Source organism: Sapajus apella, unplaced genomic scaffold, assembly GCF_009761245.1.
Source record: "Sapajus apella isolate SASKATOON/1434 unplaced genomic scaffold, GSC_monkey_1.0 scaffold55, whole genome shotgun sequence".
NCBI lineage: Eukaryota > Metazoa > Chordata > Mammalia > Primates > Cebidae > Sapajus > Sapajus apella.
Window position 1 is genome coordinate 14,564,188 of NW_022436995.1, and position 14,132 is coordinate 14,578,319.

Below are 14,132 nucleotides of genomic sequence, written 5' to 3' on the forward strand. Positions count from 1 at the left end.
AGTTCAGAGACAATTTGATGGGTGTCACACATACACACACACACACATACACACACACAAACACACACAAACACACGAAGCCATGCAAATTCAGAGACAATTTGATGGTGTCTCACACACACACACACACACACACACACACACACGAGGGTTGGTGCATGTTTGTGACTGCACTGCAGGCCCATGGCTGGCTGACGCATGGGAAATGGGGGGAATCCACAGGGCTCACGTAGCCACCTGTCCTGGCTCTCAGAGCTCTCCTCTTGGGCTAGTCCTGGGCCATGGGTGTGTTGAGAGGCTTTGGCGCCCTCTGCTGACTCCGGTCCTGCCTGCAGCCCTCTCCATCCTAGCCAGAGCCTGTGCAGCAGGCCTCAGGAAGCCAGGAGTCTAGGAAGAGGGCAAACCAGAAGGGAAGAGAGTGAAAGGAAGTGAAGAATGGAGGGAGAAGAGAACCAGGACCTATACTGTCCCCAAAGCCACCAGGATGGAGGACCCAGCTATGCAGCCACTCACTGACCACAGCAGCTGCTTGCAGACAGGAACATCACCTCTCAGCTGCTTATGATGACCCTCTAGAGACCCTGTGATGGCACAGCTAGCAGTATGAAGGGCACAGGCCCCAGAAAGTTCCTCAGGCTCTGGCTGTGATGCCTTGTAAGTCCACGTGGCAGAACCATCCACCAGGCTAGGGAACTTTTCCACCTCCTCTGGGAATGCCCAGCCCCAGACCTTCAATCCTGGAGGCAAGGGAACCTGGTGATGGAAAACACAGACTTGGGGACCAGACTGACCCCAGCAGAGTGCCTGCACTGCCCCTCACTTGCTGTGTGACCTTGGGCTCCTAACCTCTCCATGTCTCTGCATCCTCGTCTGCAAAATGAGGGGAGTAAGACAGTTGCAATGAGGATGAACTACAAATCCGTGTAGATGCCAGGTGTGGTGGCTCATGCCTGTAATCCCAGCACTTTGGGAGGCTGAGGCAGGCAGATCACTTGAGGTCAGGAGTTTGAGACCAGCCTGGCCAACATGGTGAAACCCCATCTCTACTAAAGATACAAAACAGCCAGGCAAGCTGGCATGCGCCTCTGGTCCCAGCTACTCCAGAGGCTGAGGCAAGAGAATTGCTTGAACTCAGGAGGTGGAAGTTGCAGTGAGCCGAGATCACACCACTGCATTCAGCCTGGGGAACAGAGTAAGGCTCCGTCTCAAAAACAAAAAGAAAAATCCATATAGAGTGCAGCCCAGGGCCTGACGCAGAGTAAGTGCATAATAAATGCTAGCTACATTACTGTTGTCAGAGATGAAGGGCAGAGTTTCATCAGGGCCTCTGTAGCTGACCTGACTCCTGGGAAGTCGTTGTAATGGTGGGATCATCAGAATCTCATGTTTGCAGAAGGCCATGATGTCAGGCTGTCAGAGTCCTGCTGGGAACACCTGTCCCAATTGTCTGACCTTCTTTCTTCTGTGGTGGCACAGTCCTGTTTCTCTGCAGGGCTCACCTCCCATCTCTCTATATAAGGCTGCCCTCCCAGGTCAAGCTGACTGTCTAGGGCCGTGTGCCTGGCCTGAGCTCAGCCAGGGAGGCCCCTCTTGTGGTGTTTTCAGATTCAGGGACATCAAGACTCGCTTCTTTCTCATGACATAACCTCCAAGTTACAACACTCAGAAGCTGTCAGTGGTCATATTTTCTGTATTAGACAAAACCAGTCTTCTGGGAAAAGAAAGAATGAGGCTGACCTGCAAAAACAAGAAACTGGCAGGGCTGCTGTGGCTAGAAGATCCCTGGTCCCAGATGTCTCTAAGGCCCACCTACATTCCCGCCCCTCTGCTGGCTCAATTACTGGGCTCTTACTTAGATTCTGTGAGATGCTCCAAGACCCTCCAATAAATCCTCATTTTTCTCAGGCTAGTGTGAGTTCGGCTTCTGTCATTTGCAAGCCAGAGAACAAGGACTAGCTTTTCAAGCCCCTGGGTCCTCTGCTGAAAGTCTCTTCCATCTATCCTCACTACTCACATGTTCCCATCCCATATTTTTGTGATCCTCTACTCCTAAAAAGTTACAAAGCTGTTTTCTTTCTCATTGATTTTTAAGGACTTTTTTTTTCCCAAGTGTAGCACATTTATTGTAGAGCCTCAATTTGTTAGGGTGTAGACGTGAAATTGTTAATAATCTCCCCCCAACACACACACACACACACACACACACACACACACACACAGAGTCAGCTGTGCTCTGTTGAAATCCCTTTCCTGCTGGGTGACAGGGATCTTAGTGACATTGTGGCTGCATCCCACAACTCCGCTGTCACTTTCTCATCTATGAGGACTGTCTCATTTCTGTAATCAAGACGTGTTCCTGTTTGTCTCTTCTGCCGTTCCCACTTCTGCCCAGACAAGAGCAGTGACTGTCCCTTCCACCCCGACAAGGCCACAGTGGAGGGGAGCATCCGGCTCTAGACGCGCCTCCTATCCCTCTTCTAGTCTCTCAGTCACCGGGGGGACTTGGAAGCAACTCTCACACGTCCTCTCCTGGGTGGATTGTCATTGCTTCCCTGGCTCCTCCTCTCCCTCCTCTTTGCCTTGGTGACTGTGTCGTGGACAGCCTGTGCATTCTATCAAGCCCTAGACAGACGCCCTCGGGGTGGGATACCGGCTTGTCCACTTGAGCCCAGCCACCTCACACAACTCTCTCTCCCCCCTGCCATCTGTCTCCTATTTCTCTTCCCCAACTCAGGCAGCTTAGTATACAAGGGGATCTACAGACTAAGCAGATGCCCCCCTGGGGGATGGCATGCTTGTCTCTCCTTACAAGCAATTCTCTTATGCTATCAGGGAGGAAAGGCACCCCGCCCCACCCCTCGTCTCCTGTGAAGGGGGAGCAAGCAGCCTCTACCACAAACACTGCCCTCCGCACATGGCAACTGGCCGCTCCATCCGCTGCTCCTCTTCCAGTCACTGTGGGAGGTGGTGGTGGCTGATGAGAGAAGAGCCATCAGCCCTGCAGGAGGGAGATGGTACTTGCTGCTGACCACCCACTGACAACTCTCTGAATGCAGAAGGCAGGGTCCCCAGTGCCTTTTGTACTCAGCTTTGGGTGTTAGCTGCAATTCCAGAACAGGAGGAAGAGTCCCACACAATATCCTGTTATGCTGGTGTAGAACTCTCCTCCCTCCCAGATCCCAGCTGAATTGATCAAAAGACTAGGAAAGAAGGGAAGGCCTGTTGGCCTGGACTGAAAGCCAGAGAAGGTGCATTCTCGTGCCAGGAAAGCTGGGGATCGCTGTAAAATGTGCAAGACACAGAAGAAAAGAAGACCCCAAGGGCTGATTCACAACTCCAGTGTTTGAGAAAGCAAAACTGTATCATGAGAAGTAGAAGAGGTCCTGGCAGAATGCCACTGACCCCGAACTGGGGCGGGACATGGGGCTTGCAGGGCATCTTTGGAAAACCCTTGCCATGCTACCAACTGCCTTGGAAAACAGCTGGAGTGGGGGAAAGAACGGGACATTTGCACACAAACACACACACAAACCCTGAAGCCAGCTCGGCCACTGGCTGGTGACTCTGGTGACAAGTGGGGAGGCATGTCACATGTGGCTTGTGTTCATAGCCAACCGGTGATGAGAAACTGCATTAGCCAGTCCTAAAATATGACAAGACAGCTGGAGCAACATCCAGGCGAAGGGTGACCTAAAGATAATCCATTTCCTTCTCTTTGTTTGGGGGAAAATAATAAGATTTTATAAAACATTCATTTTTAGCTAGATGTGGTGGCGCCTGCCTAGAATTCCAGCCACTTGGAAGGCTGAGGCCAGAGGATCACTCAGGGTCAAGAGACTGAGACCAGCCCAGGCAATATAGTGGGACCCAGTCTCTAAATGAATATATTTTTAAAAAATAAAAATTTTTAAAGTTTAAAGCACTCATTTTTAAAGTAGGAGTACACAGAAAAGCAAACACACACCCCCACACACAAACCCACATGCACACACATACACTTGGAAATACACAGAGCCTTTGAAAAGACTCTGCATGAGGCAAAGAAGAGAATGTGGTTCTAAAAGGGCAGAGAAAAATAATCCCTTTGAAAAGATTTATCACATAAACATAAATAACTTGCAGGCCACATCTGCTCTGTACTCAACTCATTTAATTAAAGTGTGCGCTCTAAGAAATGAGAGTTGAAAGATAAGATGGAAAGAATGAAATGAGAAGGCTGCTGGCTGAGAGGCAGGTGGAAATCAAAAACAAACCAGAGGAGAGAAAGAAAGGCTGCAAAGAAACTAAAAATGCCGCAGAATTTTAATTTCCATCAAGATGGTAAAGAACAGAATTGGAACTACAGAACATTGAATCTGTAAATGTGAAGGACAGATAGGAGAAGTTCTCTGAGATTGCAGGGGAAAAGCTCAACAGGATGAAAAACAAAGAGAGAACATGATAGGTATCTGGGCTTCAAGAAGACACTGAACAGGCCGGGCGCAGTGGCTCACACCTGTAATCTCAGCACCTCGGGATTCCGAGGCGGGCAGATCACGAGGTCAGGAGATCGAGACCATCCTGGCCAACATGGTGAAACACCGTCTCTACTAAAAATACAAAAATTAGCCAGGCATGGTGGCGGGCGCCTGTAATCCCAGCTACTCAGGAGGCTGAGGCAGGAGAATCGCTTGAACCAGGAGGCGGAGGTTGCAGTGAGCCGAGGTCACGACACTGCACTCCAGCCTGACAACAGAGCAAGACTCCGTCTCAAAAAAAGAAAAAAAAAAAAACACTAACCAAATGAAACAAAAGCAAGAATCACAGGAGAAAAATATGCCTGAGCTGATGAGAAGCCTGAGCTTATACATTTAAAAGGTTCCTCCTTAAGTCAAGTTAACAAAAAGAATTGAACACTTGGAATAAATTATTATTATAAAAATAATAAAATAATAAAAATAATAAATATAATAATAAAAAGAATTGAACACTTGGAAATGCCATGCAGAATTTCTGAATTGCAAGGGTAAAGAAAGAATTCTGTCAGCACCTATGCAGAGAGAAATATGGAGAAATATCTACAACATTAATTTTTGTTGCTGTTGTTGAGACAGGGTCTCACTCTGTCACCCAGGCTGGAGTGCAGTGGTGTGATCACAGCTCACTACAGCCTCAACCTCCTAGGCTCAAGCGATCCTCCTGCCCCAGCCTCCCAAGTAGCTTGGGATCACAGGCACGCATCACTATGCCTAGGTAATTTTTTTGATTTTTTGTAGATATGGTAGTCTCACTGTGTTGCCTAAGCTGGCTTGAACTCATGGGCTCAAGTGATCCTCACGTGTCGGTCTCCCAAAGTACTGGGTTTGCAGGTGTGAGCCACAACACCCAGCCCAACCTTGCTTAAAGTGTGTAATTGGAAGACAGAGTCCATGGAATTTGGTTAACTATGCTGGGGAAAGAAGTTTCCATCATAAAATAAGCTTGGGAAATGCTGAATTAAACAAAACAAGATAAACCCTATGCTGAGGCTTTCTCAGGGCTTTTAATGTGTTCATGCACGTTGTTAAACCAGCAATATTAGCAAGCGCAGTTTTCCAAACTTATTTGACTACGAAATCCTTTGCCGTAGACTACGTGGTAAGACTGGTGTGCAAGAGAACACATTTTGGGAATCACTCTTCTATAGAATTTTGAGACATCAGTTGTGACCTCACATTTTAACAACTTGCCTGGTGCATTCATGCATGAAGGCAACAGAAAAAGACTTTCCTACATGTCAAAACTTAGGACACAGGCCATGCATGGTTCTACTTTTCATGGGGAAAAAAATACTCAAGAGATGCACTCTTTCCAAGTCAGCAAGAGTCAAAATAATCAAAATAATAGTGAGTGAAAAAACAAGTCCTGGGCTACAGTTCTCAACGTTGGCCCAAATTAATTCTCTAAATTTAAAAAAAAAAAAAAATCCAGCCTGGGCAACATGGCAAAATCCCATCTCTACAAAAATTAAAAAATTAGCCAGGCACGGTGGCACAAGCCTGTAGTCCCAGCTACTCAGGAGGTGGGTGGATCGACTGAGCCCAAGAGGTCCAGGCTGCAGTGAGCCGTGATAGCGCCGCAGCACTCCAGACTGGGCAACAGAGCAAGACCCTGTCTCAAACAAAACAAAACAGAAACAAACAAACAAACAAAACAAATCAACACAGAGAAATTGTATAAAAGCCCTGGAAGTGAATATTAAAAACATCTTAAACACATGGTTATGCACGTATCAGTCAGGAGACAGAAATCACACCAGGGCCACTTCCTTCCCTGCCCAGCCCGGAGCCCCACAAACCGCATTCATCACCCGGGATCCCTTGTCCTCCAGCCCCTTGCTGGAGGTATGGGCCACAGGGGGTATGGGCAAGGGTGTGGAAGGCGGGAGGTGAGAAGGGCTGGTGTGTCTCATCTGTGCCTTGCCTCTTTTCATGCCCTGTCTCTGGCAGGGCCTTTGTTCCTCCAAAGCTCAGCTCTTGCCTGCACCTCTTCTCCAAGGTCCCAGCTCTCCCTGGGCTCCAGTCACAGAGGTTCCTCCCATTGTCCCTGACGCCGTAAGGATGGTAACATTCACCATAATGTCTAGTCTCTGGGTACCTCATCATCTCTTGTTTGTTCCCTAACCTTAACCACATTTCCTTTTTGTTTGTTTGTTTGAGACAGAGTCTGACTCTGTCACCCAGGCTGGAGTGCAGTGGCGCCATCTTGCTTCACTGCAACCTCTGCCTCTCGGGTTCAAATGACTTTCCTGCCTCAACCTCCTGAGTAGCTGGGACTACAGGCATGTGCCACCATGCCCGGCTAATTTTTTGTATTTTTAGTAGAGATGGGTTTTGCCATGTTGGCCAGGAGGTCTCAAACTCCTGACCTCAAATGATCCACCCACCTCAAGTGCTGAGTTACAGGCATAAGCCATCACAACCAGCCCCCTTATCCAGATTTCTATAAGCAGTCTCTTCATTAAAGTCTCTTTAGTTAAACCATCTTGAGTGAGCGTTTCTTGCCAGGACCTTAACTCAAACTCTTCTCAATTCTTTTCGTAAAGCCAGAATGCCACAAAGAGAGACAGAATGAATGAGTCATACACTCATACACCAGCCTCATTTATACAGATGTAGAGTCCTCATGAAAATTTAATCAGATCAAGTCCAATGTATGTCAACAATGTATTAAAAGAATACACCATGAGCAAACATTCCTGGAATGCATGGATAACTCTATATTAGAATGGCAGTGAGCTGATTTGCTACAGCAATAGGTCAAAGGAGAAAAAGATCATTTTACATACCGAATAGATGTTTGGTCAATTGCGACATCCATTTCCGATTTTCTTTTTAAAAGCTCAAGTAAATGGGAAATCAAAATATACTTACTTCACATGATAAATAAATCTCAAACCAACAGCCAAAATCAAGAGTAAAATACAAGTAGCATTCCATCAAATCTGAGAACAAGATGAAGAGTTCTAATAGCTTGTTATTTAACATTATTCTAAAGATCTTAGCTAATGCAATTAGGTATAAAACATCAAAAAGAGGGAAACAAATTATAATTACTTACAAATATGATTATCCTACCATAAAAAAACACAAAAATACAAACTTTTTTTTTTTCTTTTCTTTTTTTTTGAGACAGAGTTTCACTCTTGTTACCCAGGCTGGAGTGCAATGGCGCAATCTTGGCTCACCGCAACCTCTGCCTCCCGGGTTCAGGTAATTCTCCTGCCCCAGCCTCCTGAGTAGCTGGGATTACAGGCACGCGCCACCATGCCCAGCTAATTTTTTTGTATTTTTAGTAGAGACGGGGTTTCACCATGTTGACCAGGATGGTCTCGATCTCTTGACCTCGTGATCCACCCGCCTCGGCCTCCCACAGTGCTGGGATTACAGGCTTGAGCCACCGCGCCCGGCCTAAAAATACAAACTTATCAAAATATAAGGGTTTATATTAATGTGGCTAGTTATAAAATTTCTTTTCTTTTCTTTTTTTGAGACAAGGTCTTGTTCTGTCACCCAGGCTGGAGTGCAGTGGGGTGCTTTTGGCTCACTGCAATCTCTGCCTCCTGGGCTCAAGCGATTCTTCCACCTCAGCCTCCCAAGTAGCTGGGACTACAGGTGCTCACACCACCATGCCCAGCTAATTTTTGTATTTTTAGTAGGGACAGGGTTTTGCCACGTTGCCCAGGCTGTTCTTGAACTCCTGACCTCAGGCGATCCACCCACCTCTGCCTCCCAAAGTGCTGGGATTACAGGTGTGAGACATTGTGCCCAGCCTAAAATAACTTCTTCATTTCCTAATAAACTGTTAGAAAATATGATACAAAAAGGGGCGGGCTATATTAGTTATCTTTGCTATGTAACAAATTAATCCAAAACTGAGTGGCTTAAAACAACATTTATTATCTCAAGTTTCTGTAAGTCAGGAATCCACCAGGTGTGGTTTAGCCAAGTCCTCTGACTCAACATCTCTTACAAGGGCAAAATTAAGGGGTCAGCAAAGGCTCTGGTGTCATCCGAAGGTTCAACTGGGGAAGGATTTGCTTCTAAGTTTCCTCACATGGCTGTTAGCAGCCTGTGGTTCCTCACCAATTTTTGGGCTGTGGGCCTCAGCTCCTGGCTTGCTGTTGGCAAGCTGCCACCCTCGGTTCTCCACCACATGCATTTCCCATAAGCTGGCTCACAACACAGCAGCTGCTTCATGAGTGCATGCAAGAAGAGGGTCAGAGAGACAAAGTTACAGCAAAATAGAAATTAGCCTCTTACAACCTAATCTCAGAAGTAACAACCCATCATTTTCTTTGTTTTGCTATATTCTATTTATGAGCAAGTCACTAGATCCAGCCCATACACAAAGGAAAGGGATCCTACAAGGGGGTAACTACCAGAAGCTAAGGATCACTGGGAGCCATTTCGGAAGCTGCCTGCCACAGACGTCACTGCTATATTTTATGAAAATAAGCAGCAAACACACTACATTCATCTATAAACTAAAGCTTTCCTAAAGAACTATAATAAAAAAGACCTTAATGACAGAAAGATATGCCATGTCCCTGGACAGAGATACTCAACAGTGCAAAAAAGTTGATTATCACTAAGTTAATCTACGAAACAAAGTCAGTTGCAGTGCCCAGTGAGATTTTTGTTTGCTGGTTTATCTTGGCAGAAAAAAAAGTCTAGAATTTATCTTAAAGAATATATAAATGACCACAAAGAACACTTCAAAAGAAAAAAAATGGGCCAGACGTGGTGACTCAAGCCTATAATCCCAGCACTTTGGGAGGCTGAGGTGGATGGATCACTTGAGGCCAGGAGTTCAAGACCAGCCTGGCCAACATGGTGAAACCATGTCTCTACTAAAAATACAAGAATTAGCCAGGCGTGGTGGCATACATCTGTACTCCCAGCTATTCGGGAGGCTGAGGCGGGAGACTCACTTAAACCAGGGAGGCAGAGGCTGCAGTGAGCCGAGATAGCACCACTGCATTCCAGCCTGGGTGACAGAGTGAGACCCTGTCTCAAAAAAATTAAAAATAAAACAAATGGAACTTGTCCTCTCAGTCATTAACTCTTATTAAAAAGTTACAATTATTAAAATAGGGCAACAAACACCAATGTAAGAATGATGTGATAGGCCAATGGAACAGAATGGTAAACCCTGTCAAACACACAAAAATATTTGGTGTATGATAAAATGGCCTTTCAGAGCACTGGGAAATGATCAATTTGTTTATAATTCATTTGGGGATAGCTGCTTAATTTGCTTTAAAGTTATGTTCTTACCTCTTACCACACATGAAGATAAAGAGTTTAATGTAAAAAAGTAAAATAAAGTCATAAAGTCACAGAAGAACATTTACTTTCTTTTTTATATATATATATATTTTTTAATAATAGAGACGGGGTTTTACCATGTTGGCCAGGATGGTCTCGATCTCCTGACTTCGTGATCCACCCGCCTCGGCCTCCCAAAGTGCTGGGATTACAGGCGTTAGCCACCGCGCCCGGCCATTTAATTGAAAATTTATATGTTCCCGGTGAAGGCAAAAGTCATGCAACGATAGAGTCCAAGACCATAAAGAAAAGATTAATAATCTGACAGCTTAAAAATGAAGCATCAAGAAAAGTATTTTAGAAATTGATGGAAATGACAAATTAGTCGCACAATATGTGACAAAGAGAGATATATGAAAAGAAGCTAACTATACCACATCTTATAAACCAATACTAAAAGATGAACATTGCAATAGAAAATAGTCAAAGAATATGAGCAGAAAATTTACCATTCATTCACTCAACAAATATTTATCGAGCACCTCTTCTGTGCCAGACAAGTTTACACATGGGACACAGCAGTGAAAAAGACAAAGGTCCCTGCCCTCAAGGAGCTTACATTCTACTGGAGAGAGGCAAACAAACAAATAAGTAAAACATGAAGTATTTTAGAAGGTGATAAGTACTATCAGAAAAAAAAGAAAGAAGAGTGAAGTAAGGCCATCAGGAGTGAGGTATAGGGAACTCAGGGGCTGGTGGCGCCTCATGAGGAAGGAGACATTTGAGCAAAGCTTTGAACAAGTTCAGGGAGTTGACTATGAAGAGTAGGGGAAATGGCCATAGTGTGGCGGGAGAGCAGGAGGAGGCCAAGGTGGCTGGAACAGAAAGAGCAAGGGACCAAATCGTGAGGACTTGGAAGGCCTTGAACAGGACTTTGGCTTTTAACCTGAGAACCACGGCAGAGCAATGAGTGAAATTTTGATGTCTCAAAAGGATCATTCTGGCTCCCGTCTTGAGAACAGACTTCTGGGGTACAAAGGTAGGAGCAAGTAGACCATTTAGGAGAGCGACAAACAGAAGGCAACATGTTCACTCTCACAGGTAACCAAAAAAATGCAACCAAAAAATGTGTACGCTTGTTTTTAACCTATCCAATTTTTAATATTCTTTTTGAAAACAGTGTCCAGTATCAGAAAGGGTGAGGGCAGCTCAGGTAGGTAAATGGGAACCACCTTTCTGGGAGCACATGGGTATTTTTTGTGCCAAAGCCTTAAAAACACTCTAACCCTTTCACCACAAATCCAACTTCTGATAAATTAATCTAAGAGTCTACAAATCGCTGATACTTACTGAGTGCTTGCTCTCAGCTAAACCCAGGCTCTGAACTAAACCCACTCCATGTTACCCCATTTAAATTCTTACTATTATTCCGTTTTACAGAAAGAAAAAAAGGCATGCTGGGTCACAGAGTTCACAAACGAGAGCTAGAACCAAACCCGGGCACTGTGACCTGCTGTACAGCAGAGGCAGACATGAAGATTTCTTCAAGGGTGCTTATTACAGCACCATTTATAACAGCAACTTTATTTGCTATTAGAAGAAAATTAACAAAGGAGGTTATTCATTCAGTTATGATTTGTCCACATCAGTCAGTCATTAAAAATCTTGTTAAAGAAAAGTCGGGCCGGGCGCGGTGGCTCACGCCTGTAATCCCAGCACTTTGGGAGGCCGAGGCGGGTGGATCACGAGGTCAAGAGATCAAGACCATCCTGGTCAACAAGGCGAAACCCCGTCTCTACTAAAAAACTACAAAAAATTAGCTGGGCATGGTGGCGCGTGCTTGTAATCCCAGCTACTCAGGAGGCTGAGGCAGGAGAATTGCCTGAACCCAGGAGGCGGAGGTTGTGGTGAGCCAAGATTGCGCCATTGCACTCCAGCCTGGGGAAAAAGGGCGAAACACCGTCTCAAAAAAAAAAAAAAGAAAAGAAAAGTCATTTCCGATGCAGCCAGGTGCTGAGACAGGCCGAACTTTCTGGAGCTTCTCCTTGGAAGCTGCCAGCTACTGCGATGTCCTGTTTCTTGATCCAAGTGTTAACTTCAGAGGTGTGTGCCTGTTGGGATCATTCATCTAGTGGTATACTTAGGATGTGTGGACTTTTCTCTCTCTGTGTGTGTGTGTGTGTGTGTGCGCTATACTAATGTTGTTTAAAGTTATTTTTAAAAATTTAAATTGCCAGGTGTTTTTCCTCCTAGGGGGACACAAGAAGGCTGTGGAGCCCTAGTAATGTAGACTCAAGGCTGGTAGCCACCACTTGCTCCACACGGAATTGGCTCTCAACCTTCTACGGACCAAGAAAGCCTGGTCCTTCCCATACCGCAGGAAGGAAATGCCTAGGCAGGAAGAGGCTGGCCTCCTGGGCAGATAGAAATGAAGGTACTCCCCCGTCCCACACCCGCCTTTTCACTCCAAACAGGGGGTTGACATTTCCACCTCTAAGTGAAACTGGCAATCCGACCACAGGCCCAGGATTAAGGTCCAGTCCTGAAGGAGACAAGGTCCTAACAGGGGAGGGGCTGTTAGGAGCCAGCCCCCTCACCACTCCGGAACAGAGAGCGTATTTTGGGGGGTGGGGGACAAAGTCTTGACCTCCTCTTCATCTAGGCATGCAGGAGCTCCTGTGATCAACACGAACATTGAAAGGAGAACTGGGTCACGGCAGTTACGGTGACACAAGGAAATGTTCGACCACTGCTGTTATGCAAACAAAGCAGCTTGCAAAATCACACAGGCATTATGATCCTAACTGTTTTTTTAAATGAGTGGGGGGGGAGGTGGAGCCTAGAACAGTGGTTCTTCCCTAGGTTACAGAATGAATTATTTTTTCTTTTACTCTGTATTCTATTTCTTTTGTAATCTGAGACTAAACATTGTATTAAAAACAAAAAAAAAAAAAAAAAAAAAAAAAACAAAAAACAAAAACCTTAAGGGAGAGATTGCTGATATCTCATCTCTATTCTTCTTTCATCACCCTGGGGCCCTTTCCTTTCCCAGACCCCAGCTGGGTAAAGCCAGTCTCCAGTGGCCCCTGGCTAGCAGTCATCTATGCCTATCTTTTGATTATATATTTAAAAAGCGGTGGATTATTCATGAGTTTTCTGGGCAAGAGGTAGGGGGTTCCCAGAACTGAGGGCTCCCCTTCCTTTTAGCCCATATAAGGTAACTTCCAGATGTTGCCATGGCATTTGTAAACTGTCACGCACTGGTGGGAGGGTCTTTTAGCAAGCTATTATGTGATAATTAGGGTACACAGAGCAATGAGGACAACCAGGAGTCCTGTTCACCACCATCTTGGTTTTGGCTGGCTTTTTCATTGCATTCCATTTTATCAGTGGAGTCCTTATGACCTGTATCTTGTGACCTCCTGTCCCATTCTGTTAGATATAAAGTGCTTTATCAGCTCTGTCATTTCCAAATCCCCTGTCACTACCAAGGCTTAGCTTCCTGGAAATGCAGCTCGCATGTCTCAGCCTCATTTTACCCAGCCCCATTCAAGATGGAGTCCCTCTGGTTGGAACACCTCCGACATTTCCATCACCCACCTCCACTCACCCCACACCACCTCCGCTTCTCCAGCTCCACCATCAACCTCCACCATGGGGAAAGAAGTCAACTGCGTGAGCTCTGCAGAAAGCACAGAAAAAGCCACCTCATGAAGGTGAACCAGGGACGGAGTCACTGCAGACATTGATGGATGGGTAAATGGGCGGACAGACAGACGAGGAGACTGAAATAGAACTGCCTCTCAAAGGTCACAAAGAGTCAGTGCCATGTCTTCACCTCCACCCAGGACTACCACTTGTGACACCCCCAGCAGCCTGGGCACCCGCTGGAGATTTGGCAGGTCTGACTGCAGTCAGCACAGGGCCTGGTATTCCACAGATGCCCAGGGACCATGCTGAGCGAGTGAGTGAGTGGATGAATGAAGGAATCGTTCATTGGGAGAAACATCAGCAGACAGAGACGAAGGGAGGCAGTGTGTAAGAGGGCTGAGGAAGAACAGAAACAGATGGTGACAGATGGAGGCTGCAAATCACAAAGATGGCCACAGACAGAAAATGAATGCGTAAGATGGAGGGAGGTTACTGCGGAAAATTTAAAAGCTATAGAGAGCCAGGCCTGGTAGTGTGCACCTGCAGTCCCAGAAGCTGAGGCAGGTGGACGGCTTGAGCCTAGGAGTTCAGGGCTGCTGTGAATCCACTGCACTCCAGCCTGGGGAACATACCAAGATTATGCTTTTTAAAAAAGCAAAACCAAAAAGCTCAAGAAACCCAGAGATGTCCCAG

General features: G+C 46.0%; 1 long non-coding RNA gene across 1 annotated transcript; it reads right to left on the minus strand.

Moving 5' to 3' along the window:
• Positions 1 to 7,127: 7,127 nt before the first annotated feature.
• LOC116527729 lies at positions 7,128 to 8,053 on the minus strand. Its single transcript, XR_004258692.1, has 2 exons — positions 7,939 to 8,053; positions 7,128 to 7,619 (listed from the first exon to the last, which is right to left on the minus strand). It is a non-coding gene; the product is annotated as an uncharacterized LOC116527729 (long non-coding RNA).
• Between the last annotated feature and the right edge of the window lie 6,079 nt (positions 8,054 to 14,132).